The 11,457-nt window shown below is 46.1% G+C and overlaps 1 pseudogene; it reads right to left on the bottom strand.

The window, feature by feature from the left end:
• Nucleotides 1-2,668: 2,668 nt before the first annotated feature.
• LOC110322003 lies at nucleotides 2,669-3,567 on the bottom strand (annotated as a pseudogene).
• Between the last annotated feature and the right edge of the window lie 7,890 nt (nucleotides 3,568-11,457).

Here is an 11,457-nt window from a genome sequence, read left to right as displayed (position 1 = left end):
AGAAGAAGAAGAAGAAGAAGAAGAAGAAGAAGAAGAAGAAGAAGAAGAAGAAGAAGAAGAAGAAGAAGAAGAAAGAAGAAACTCGAGAAACAGGCAGGCACTTGTACTATACATGATAACAAGTGTTTGAATTTAAAAGAAATAGAAAGTAGGGGACAAGCTGGGTGTGGCAGCACCTGCCTTTAATTCCCTCACTCAGGAAGCAGAGGCAGGCTGAGCTCTTTGATGTGCTGTCTAGTCTGGTCTACAGAATGAGTGCCAGGCCAGTCAAGACTACTTCCTGAGACTTTGTCTCAAATACAAAAACAAGCAACCAACAACCTTGAGTTATTGGTTGAAACAGAATCGCACTGTACACAAGTAGACAAATCAGGCGTGGTGGCACAGGGCTGTGATCTGAGCACTCAGGAGACTGAAGCAGGAGGAGCTCAAGTTTGAGGCCAGTCAGGGCTCCACAGTGAGTTTGGGGCCAGCTTGTACTATCTAGTAAGAGCCTTTCTTTAAAAGAGCAACCTCCTCACCCCCAGGAGTAGGGAGCAAACACTCAGCTAAAACCTGATCCTAGGAGCCACACAGACTTGTCATTCCAGTTACTCCATAGGCAAAAGCAAGAGGATCACTTGTTCAAGACCTTCCACAACTACAGTTCAAGGTCAGCCTGAACAATCTAATGGGATCACCTCTGTCTCTGTCTCTGTGTCTCTCTGTCTCTGTCTCTCTCTCTCTTGATTTATTATTATATGTAAGTGCACTGTAGCTGTCTTCAGACACACCAGAAGAGGGAGTCAGATTTCACTACGGATGGTTGTGAGCCACTGCCACAGTCTCTGACCAGCAGAGACAAGAACGACACGGACGCCAGGTTCGGGTGAAGCAGCTTCCGCTTTTTAATCAGGCCAGCTCAATATATACACAAGGACTGCTGACGTCCGATCTTTTCAACCAATCACACTCAAACACGGTATGCGCCACATGCTGCACACGAGCCCAGAACGTTCTGGGATAGGGCCACAGTAGATGGCCACGAGGGGTGAGATAAGGCTGCATGCCCAAGGAGGCGTACCTCTGTTGTACGCCTGCGCTGGGCCGGCGATGAGCTGAGGTGCCATGAGGCTGGGCAGAGAGCCAGGGCGCCGTCTTGTTGTCTCCGACTGCACCCACTCCCTACAGCTCCCCCTTTTCATTTTATTAAAATGGCCAACAAAGGAAGGGATCACATCTGTCTTAGGTTGCTCCCATCCATGTAACTTCCTTACCCGTCATTGGGATAACGAACTTACTTTTGTTACCCTGTCTTAGGTTGGTAAGCTCATGTGGGAGTCTTACCCATCACTGATTACTGATACAGCATTTCCAGCCATATTTGAGGAGAGGCACCTACTTGAATGGCAGCCATGGCTTGCTTATCCCTGGTGTGTCGTTTGTGCATGTGTATCATCCACCAAATCATCCCTCCACACATTTCAGTCAGCAAAAATGCCCAAAAAGCCATACCCCCCCACACACACACTGCTTTAAAAACCCTGCCGCCCCCTTGATGATCTATCGGGGCTGTCTCCATGGTCTTGTCAATCTCTCTAGAACCCAGATTGGATTTTCTTGATCCTGTGGAAACACATATACCACTCCTCGGGACCATACCAACACCAGATCAGGACCTTTCCATTGTCCTGTCAGGACATCCTTCTTAAGACTGACACTGTACCACTCCTCTGTGGAGCACAATGTCGCTCCACAGCTGATCTACCATCTTTATTCAAATTTAAAAATCCAAATTAAAAAAATTAAGAATAAAAAGACTAATATTTAATTTATCTTTAGGTGATTTATACTGCATCCCTATTCCCTCTTTTTGTTTTATTAAAGTCTGTTTCAATGTGTCATTGGTTCTTTCCATAATGCCTTGACCTTGAGGATTATAGGGCAGGCCATGAATCAAATGTATATAAAAACAATTTCTTTCAGATACTCTGATTAACTTTTAAGTGACATAAAAAATTTTCAGCACTCTTTAATACCAGTATTTTGCACAATTTTAAGACAGCCATTGAGTTTAGCATTTTAAGAAAAAAAATGTATTAACTCACTAAGAATAGCTTATACACCTAGTGTTTAGTTTGTCTTGGATTTAAAATATTTTGTAACTAAATTCAAAATTGCTAGCAGCTGCACCAACACTGCTCTTAGTTTTTTCATGCATACTGGGAGCCAGACCTTAGCTTGTAACCTCGTCCCTACACCGGGAACCTAACTTCGTCCCACTTCCGGGAGCCTAACTCCATCCCACTTCTGGGAGCCTTAACCTAGTGCTAGATTATTCTTTTTTTTTTTTTTTTTAAATTTGTAATAATTCCTCATTNTTTTTTTTTTTTTTTTAAAGATTTATTTATTTATTATATGTAAGTACACTGTAGTTGCCTTCAGACACTCCAGAAGAGGGCATCAGATCTTGTTACGGATGCTTGTGAGCCACCATGTGGTTGCTGGGATTTGAACTCTGGACCTTCAGAAGAGCAGTCGGGTGCTCTTACCCACTGAGCCATCTTCCCAGCCCGAGATTATTCTTACTTACCACGGAACTCACCTGTAGCTCCTTTTTCGGGTGCAGCCACTAGAACTCAAAACACTGGCTGTTTTGTGATCCACCCGTGCAGCTGGACTCTGACCACTAATGGAGGCTGCCATGTTGCTTTCTGCCACTCCCTCTATTGTTCTTGGGGCATTTCCTTGTTATGCACATGACGACTGCTACTATATTGGCGATCTGTACTGCTCCAATAATGGCTGCGATAAGAACATGGGTGAGTTTCTGCCTACTTGGTACTACATAGAGAATACTAAAGTCCGTCTTCTCACAGTGCTGTCCAGTGTAACCAGATTTGAGTCTGCAAGAGGCCTTCTGAGTAGAGTAGATGAATTCACATTTCCCATGGATGCAGTACCCATTGAGGTTTTCAGGGCAAGGCATGTGGCTTCCTATATAAACATCTTCCCTTTCATCATCTTTCACATCTGGCAGATACTGAAGCCCGTCTGTGTCTGTGCAGTGGCCATGATGCCTTATGTCTATCTGTTTTTGCTTACACACCCAACATTCTCCACATCCTCGTCGCACTCAGCCTTGTACTTGCACGGTCCCCACTTGGAATGTTTCCTGTGAACCCCTGCTCCTGAACCTTCCTCCTCTGCTCCTTCTCCAGATCCAGAGCCATTATCAGAGTAGCAAGGTCCACGTGCCACCACTGTTATGTCTTTCTGGTGTTTGCAAGCAGCCCTCCTGAGAAAACACTCGTTCTGGTAAGTGTTCCTGTTTGATCCACAGACAGGGATGTAATTTGTATGGCACTGAAACCTGCATGCACATTTCAAACCATCTCCATCTTCTTTGCAGACATATTTACATGACGATTCATCACACACTCTGACATCAGATTCCAGAAGATTTAATTCTGAGCAGTTGATGCTCTTGCCTCTGCCTCCCAATGTTGTATCAAAAGCTGTGGCCAAAACGTTCAGTTTTCCTTTATTAAATGCACATACGGAAACTTGATAGGCAGAATGTCCCATATCTACAAAAACGACATTTCTTGGTTTTTCTTCTAAGGCAGGAATGATTTGTTTATAAATACCATAAGCAAGAGCAACTGCAGTTGTTTCACTCATTAACCGCAAGCAATTGAGACCAGCAATCTGTGTAGCATTGATCACTGATCACCGTTCTGCATCAGTGTAGAAACAAGGAACCGAGACAACACAGTCTACAACAGGCTTCGTAAGAACACTTTCTGCTGTCTCCTTCAGTTTCGACAAAAGCATAGCAGTCACTTGTTCCGTGGTAAAATTCCTCTCCTCTTCCATATATGTAACCTTTATGCCCATTAATCCAGTGGGCAACCGCACAATATCATATGCAAGATTAGATTTTTCTGCTTCCACAAATGGATCAGAGAATGCACGCCCATGAAATCTTTTAAACCCTTGAACTGTGTTCTTGGCATTAGAAATTACCTGGTTCTTAGCTGCTGCTCCAATTGAACGATTCTTAGGACCAAAAGAAACACAAGCCGGTGTGCAGTGGTCGGTCGCTATATTCATTAGCGATTGTCTTGATGCCACCGGTGCGTAGCAGCTCTGAAAGCCCAGGTCTATGCCCACCACGGACATGGCGCCGGCTACTGCTCGGCTCGGGCCCAGTGCCGGCCGCCAACACTGCACATGGAAGCCGGTGGGGCTGGCGCGCGCATAGAAGAGGGCGAGCAGCGTAGACCAGTGGAGCACCGTGGCTGGGCGGGCATAGCTGGACGACCATCTGCTAGGAGGCTCGGGGCCTGGAGAAAGATGGGGGCCTCTACCACTCGGGACACGGCTCTGGCTCCACGGCCACAGAGGAGGCGCCGGTCTCTGCAGGACTCTCACAGACGGAGCTCGGGCCAAGTCCTCAAAACTTCCCCGTACGGGCCACCAGTTGCCGCAGTCTCCAACCAGCAGAGACAAGAACAGGGACACCAGGTTCAGGTGAAGCAGCTTCCGCTTTTTAATCAGGCCAGCTCAACATATACACAAGGACTGCTGACGTCCGATCTTTTCAACCAATCACACTCAAACGTGCTATGTGCCACACGCCGCACACGAGCCCAGAAGACTCTGGGATAGGGCCACAGCAGATGGCCACCAGGGGTGAGATAAGGCTGCACACCCAAGGAGGCGTACATCTGTTGTACACCGGCGATCAGCTGAGGTGCCACGAGGCTGGGCAGAGAGCCAGGGCGCCATCTTGTTGTCTCTGACCGCACCCGCTACCTACAAGCCACCATGTGGTTGCTGGGATCTGAACTCAGGACCTTCAGAAGAGCAATCAGTTCTCTTAACCACTGAGCCATCTCTCCAGCCCCCGAGAGCACATCTCAAAAACAAATACATGAAAAGACTCTTTCTCCAAGGTCTAGCCCGGGAAATGAAGTCCTCACCATGCCTCTTTGCAACCGATGGAGACCATTACAGGAAAGCACAACCAATCAGATGCAGAGCTGTGCTTTTGGACCTAACAGATAGAGTCCTAATCATCTACAAAACAACTCCAAAACCTTAAGGCTCAGGGAGTATTTTAGAAGTGTGTATGTGTGTGTGTGTGTGTGTGTGTGTGTGTGTGTGTCTGTGTGTGTGTGTGTGTGTCTGTGTGTGTGTGTAGACTGTAAGGGCCAGAAGATCAGAGAACTGGTTGTGAGTAGTGTCTCCTAGGAGTGTCAGAGTTCACACCCATAAGGTCTCAGCAATATTACTGCCCAAGGAGAACAGCAGGAGACATGCTAACACAGAGGGTGGTGGAAAGCCCAGGAGGCCGCAACACTATACAACCACAGGCAGCTAAGAAATGCTGAACATGGGAGAAACAGACTTTCCCAGGGCAGAGCAAGCCTACCAACTATCCAATACCAAGTGGTCAGCTCCAAAAAGCACATTTACATTATGGAGACTGAGTACTGCTGTGTGTGTAATATATATGTATATGCATCTTTGCATAACAACAATTATTTGTAAAAAGATTATGAATTTGAAAAAGAGCAAGGAGGGGATTATGGGAGGAACGGAAAGGGAGTGGAGTGGGGAATGATGTAAATTATAATCTCAACAAACAAATAAACAAATATATTTTTAACCGGGCTAGATCTGGGACTGGCAAGATGGCTCAGTGGTTAAGGGCAATGACTGCTTCTTCAGAGGACCTGGGTTCAATTCCTAGCACTCACACTGTATCTCACAATTGTCTGTAACGCCTGTTCCAGGAAATCCAATGCTCTCTTCTGGCTTCTGTGTACAACATACACATGGTGCACAGATATACACATAAAGAAAACTCTCACATACACATAAAATAAAACAAATTTTAAAAGTTAATTTAAAGGGGCTGGGTCTATTAATTACACAAAGGTATTGTACTTGCCTAATGTGCCTGGAGCTCTAGTCTCCACTCCCTAGTACTCCAAACAAAGAAAAATACCCACAAAATATCTATGCCAGGAAATTGGGGTGCCCAGGTGACTGTATGTAGCAAGAGAAACAGGGGAGTGTAGGAACGAGGGACAGAGCAGTGGGAGGCATGTGGTGTCTGCAAGGAAGCAGACTGTGTGAGGCCATTGTCAAGACAGTGAATGGGCTCAGGAAGGCTAGCAGACACATATCTGTCATGAAATGCCATCCCAGGGGGAATGAAGTCCACTGTGATGCCATTTAAATGGCCTCAGGGGTTTATATTCCCAAAGGTCAACAGGCAAAGGTGGATGGACTGAGAAAGGCAACCACAGGAGTGGATCCCCTGATAGCATCAGAGAAAGATAGAGAAACCAGCGTTTATATAAAACTTAAGTTTAAAGGATCAGGCCTGAAGGATAAAGGCGCTGTGAAACTCACATAAAGCTGGAGGGAGGGGCCCAACTCCACAGAACTGTCCTCTGACCTCTGCATACAACGGAATATTTTTAAAAATTAAGGGAAAATGTAAAGAGTGGGAAAATATGAAAGTTTTTAGTACTTTTTTTGAGATAGCATCTCACTATGCAGTCCTGGCTGTCCTGGGACTTGATGTGTAAGTGAGGCCGACCTGGAACTCGCAAAGATTGTCTGAACTCTGCCTCCTGAGTGCTGGAATTACAGCATGTGCCACCATGCCTGGCTTATCATTATTACTTTTAATTATATATATGTGCACGTGCATGTGTGCGCGTGTGTATGAGTGTGTGTGTCTGAGTGTCTGTGTGTGTGTGTGGTGTGCACGTGTGTATGAGTGTGTGTGTCTGAGTGTCTGTGTGTGTGTGGTGTGCACGTGTGTATGAGTGTGTGTGTCTGTGTGTGTGTGGTATGCACATGTGTATGAGTGTGTGTGTCTGAGTGTCTGTGTGTGTGTGTGTGGTGTGCACGTGTGTATGAGTGTGTGTGTCTGAGTGTCTGTGTGTGTGTGTGTGTGGTGTGCACGTGTGTATGAGTGTGTGTGTCTGAGTGTCTGTGTGTGTGTGTGGCGTGTACGTGCCTGTTGAACAGGAAGCTTAGGAGCTGGAGTTACCTTTGGAAAGGTGTTGTGTGCTGACTGATGTGGGTGCTGGAAACCAAATTCAGGTTGAGACCCTTTAATACAGCTCATGTTGTGGGGGCCCCCAACCATAAAATTGTTTTGTTGGTACTTCTTAACTGTAGTTTTGCTACTGTTAGGAATTGTCGTGTAAATATGTGACATTTAGTATATCTAATGTGTGACCCCTGAGGGGGTCATGACCCACAGGTTGAGAACCACTGGCTTAAGGACTCTCTTCAGTGATTCTGGGGTGCCCTGCTCACCTCGGGAAGATGTTTTGCAACAAGTGTCTTTGTTTTTCAGCAACACAGTCTGGCAACACGGAAAGAACTCTCAATTGCACAAACTGTTATAAACTGTTCTAATAATATGTGTTGCCAGTACACATATCATTTGATAATTTTGAGACTATGTCACATTCCACTGAAGTTTCTTCACAATAACCTCACAGAGCTGCTTATGAAACTTACTCTGAAAAGCTTAAAACCCCACACAAACATTTTGGTAGTATGATGAATTGACATTGAATGAGCTTATATGAGAAGTGCCTTTTGGCCCAGGCATTAACACTCCGAAGAGCTTGGCCGAGGACCGAGGCAAGTCTTATTTTGGATGTTTGTGCTGCGCAGTGCAACAACAAAAAGCTAGCCAGAGTTTTGCTGCCCATGCTTGAGAAAGCCAAAGGCTCTCTTGCAAATCTTCTAAATACCCACTAGGGGGCAGTACAACAGCCATTAAAAACGGAAAGCTCTAATGTCATGCATGAGACCTTAGGGTTTCTATTTAAAATTTCTGTGCAGAACGAATAAAAAAAAGAAAAAAAAAGAAAAAAAGAAAAAGAAAAAGAAAAATTCTGTGCCTCAGTTTCTTGGCTAAGAATAGCACCTACCACATTGGGGCGGGGATATAATAAGCATTACTGAGGAGCATATATCAGTGCATTGTTCTGGGCACCCTGATTAATCATATAAGCACTAATGAGTTAGTTACTGCTATTAACAGTCTAGTATAGTTATATTAATTACTATCGCTATTATTAGTCTTCTATTAATAGGCTGTTATGTCTAAAAATTATGCTTCTAAACTGCTCCCAAAAGATATCAAACATCAGCTAGGAATACTCTCATTCATCACTCCCAATGTAGCTCACCCGGAACCAGGGACAAGAGACCTCTGAAGTGGACACTCCTGGTATGATTTTCTAGGCACTGGAGCTGGGTGTCCACCATCCACCCTCCTGGGGAGGGGACCTCCACAAGGCCAACCCGAGGAAAGAGTCTGGCCATAGAACAGCCAGATTGATCCTAAGCCTGTGACTGCCTTCTCAACTGGCCACCATGGGGAAGAGTGATGCATGCATATGAGCAGGAGGGGGCACCCTAGAGGCTGCATGGCTGGCCAGCGAGTCTTCCAGCAAACCCGAAGCTGGTAAAGAAGCTAATTAAACATTCATCCTTCCAAGCATGCCCTGCAGGCAGCTCAGGACCTTCAAAATGTCACCGTTACACTCTGTTATGATTGCAAATGAATTCAACTTTTCAAAAGTGCTTTCTCATCCACTTTTCTTTTCTCAAGAACTTCTTAGAAATAGACACTATTGTCAGATGAAGAATCAGAGACTGAAGAACCCAGTCACCGGTCCAGATTTCTTTGTTTAGAATACCTTAGATCTGAACCATACTCTAGGAATGTTCTAGGGCAGAGGTCCCCAACTTGAGGGTTGTGAGCCCTTGCAATGGTATGTGTGTGTGTGTGTGTGTGTGTGTGTGTGTGTGTGTATGTGTGTAAAATGATCCTTTCACAGGGTCGTCTAAGACCATCTGCATATCAGATATTTACAGTATGATTCATAACAGTAACAAAATTACTGCTCTAGATTCTAGACTTGGAGCCTTGGGTCCTCTAGACCAGTGATTCTCAACTTTCCTGGTGCTGTAACCCCTTAATACAGATCTTTATGTTGGGGTGACCCCCCAACCACAAAATTAAATTTTCATTGTTACTTCATGACTGTATTTTTTGCTGTTATGAATCATAATGTAAATTTCGGTGTCTTCCTAAGGTTTTAGGTGACTCCTGTGATAGACCCTTCAACACCTAAAGGGGTCGTGACCCACAGGCTGAGAACTACTGCTCTAGAGTGTAGCTGGACCAAGGCTTGTGACTCTGGCCAACAGGGTCTGGGACCTGCCTGACCTACCACATCTAAGAAATAAGCAATTGTATATACAGTTCCAGAGCAGCTGTCTGCAAGGGCATACTGCAGAGGCCATTTCAGAACTGTGCCGGTTAGCCACCCAGCCTGGCTTGGGTGATCTGAGGAGGGGTGGGTAGAGCCGCCCCTGGAGGATACTGGGCATCTTCATCCCATGAGCGGATACGCTCTTGTTTGAGGAGTCAGTGATACTAGGTGGTACTTAACGACTGCATAGCTCCCCGCAGGCACCCAGCACAGGCTCTGGTCAAATGAGGGTGCAGAGAGGCAGGCTCAGGGTCTAGAATGTGACCAGCTTTCATACGCACACCCACCTCCTCAAAGGTGCCTTCTTTTTGACCTGATTTAAAAAAAAAAAAAAAGATGTATTTGTGTGTGTGTGTGTGTGTGTGTGTGTGTGTATGTGTGTGTGTGTGTGTATGTGTGCAGAGACTGGAGGGCACCACTGAATCCCCAGCAGTTGGAGTTACATACAGGCCATTGCGAGCCACCTGATGTGGGTGCTGGCTGGGAACCTAACTCAGGTTCTCTGGAAGAGCAGCTCTTGCCTGTGGAACTTCCGGTTCTGAATTGTTTTGTCGTTTAAGGTTTATTATTATTTCAGTATATGAGTATTTTGAGTGAGTGCCAGCACTGCAGGCTTGCCTGGTGCCCTCAGAGGTTAGAAGAGGACACCGCGTTTTCTTGAACCGGAGTTAGAGATGGATGGTTGTGAGCCACCTTGTGGGTTCTGGAAGTCGAACCTGGGTCCTTTGCAAGAACAGCAAGTGCTCCTAACTCTCCAGTTGTGCAGGTTTGAGTAGGAATGGCCCCCAGAGACTCGCGTGTTTGAATACCTGGCTCATAGGGAGTGATAGGAGGTCTGGCCTTGTTAGAGTAGGTGTGGCCTTGTTGGAGGAAGTGTGTTGCTGTGGAGACGGGCTTCATAGGATCTTGATGAGGTCTCATCAAGCTGTGACCTGATTTCTGGGCTGGGATCACAGGTGTGTGGCACACAATCTCCCTCTGCTGCCTTTCAGACCGAGATGTAGAACTCTCAGCTACCTCCGTAGCACCACGTCTGCCCGTGTGCCACCATTCTTTCTGCCATGATGATAATGGACTAAATCTCTGAAGCTACGGGAGGCAGCAGCACGGTAAATGTTTTCCTAAGAGCTGCCATGGCCGTGGTGTCTCTTCCCAGCAATAAAAACCAAATTAAAATATCAGTCTCATGACTTCCAACTCAGGATCCTCCTGCCTCAGCTTTCCAAGTGCTGTTATGATGCGCTACCTGCTGTAAGTCCTTGGTTCACAGCTCTCCTGGGGATGTCACTAAGATATACGTTAAAAAGAACATCTCTATTCTTGTAGGGATGCAGACAGGGTGTGACAACATTAAAGAAAACAGTTTGCTATTTATTTTATTAATTTGAGTACATTGTAGCTGTCTTCAGACTCATAAAACGGGGCATTAGATCCCATTACAGATAGTTGTGAGCCACCAAATGGTTGCTGGGAATTGAACTCAGGACCTCTAGAACAACAGTCAGTGCTCTTAACCACTGAGCCATCTCTCCAGCCTGTTTGATTTTGAGACACGCTCTCTCTATGTAACCCAGGTTGGCCTGGAATGTTCAGTCCTCTGCTCCCACATGTTGGGATCGCAGACATGTGCCATGCCCAACTTTATACGGCTTCTTGAGCCATCCCTCACAATAAAACTTCCAACGGAGAAGGTCTCAGAGTCCTCCACACTCAGCTTAGCCTAGGGGAGAACTGAGGTGGCCTTTCTGGTCGCCCAACCACCACCCACACCCCTTCATACCCCAAATCAGCCACAGAGCTGTCAATTGCTGCGTAGTAATCTTTTTTTTTTTCCTTCTATGTTCCTATCATCAACATCAAAGGCAAATCAAGGAAGGTATCACCTGATGCTGCCGTTAGACAACCTCAATTTGTGACAACCACCCTGGCTCCAGGCTGAGGACACCCTCTCTACTTCAAGTTCTGAATACTTGTTTTGGACAGAAGTTGAGGGGTACAGTTGAGGTAGTGACAGAGAAACGCTGTCACAGGTATTGTGCCTAGTGCCTCCCCCAGCCCAGCCCTGATCTTCTTTCCTGTCTGTAACCTGTGGAGCCCGAGGACAGAGCAGCTGACACAGATGCAGAGAGGGACACACACACACCACAGG

Source organism: Mus pahari, chromosome 5, assembly GCF_900095145.1.
Source record: "Mus pahari chromosome 5, PAHARI_EIJ_v1.1, whole genome shotgun sequence".
Classification (NCBI taxonomy): Eukaryota; Metazoa; Chordata; class Mammalia; order Rodentia; family Muridae; genus Mus; species Mus pahari.
This window is presented reverse-complemented; position numbering and strand designations above follow the sequence as displayed.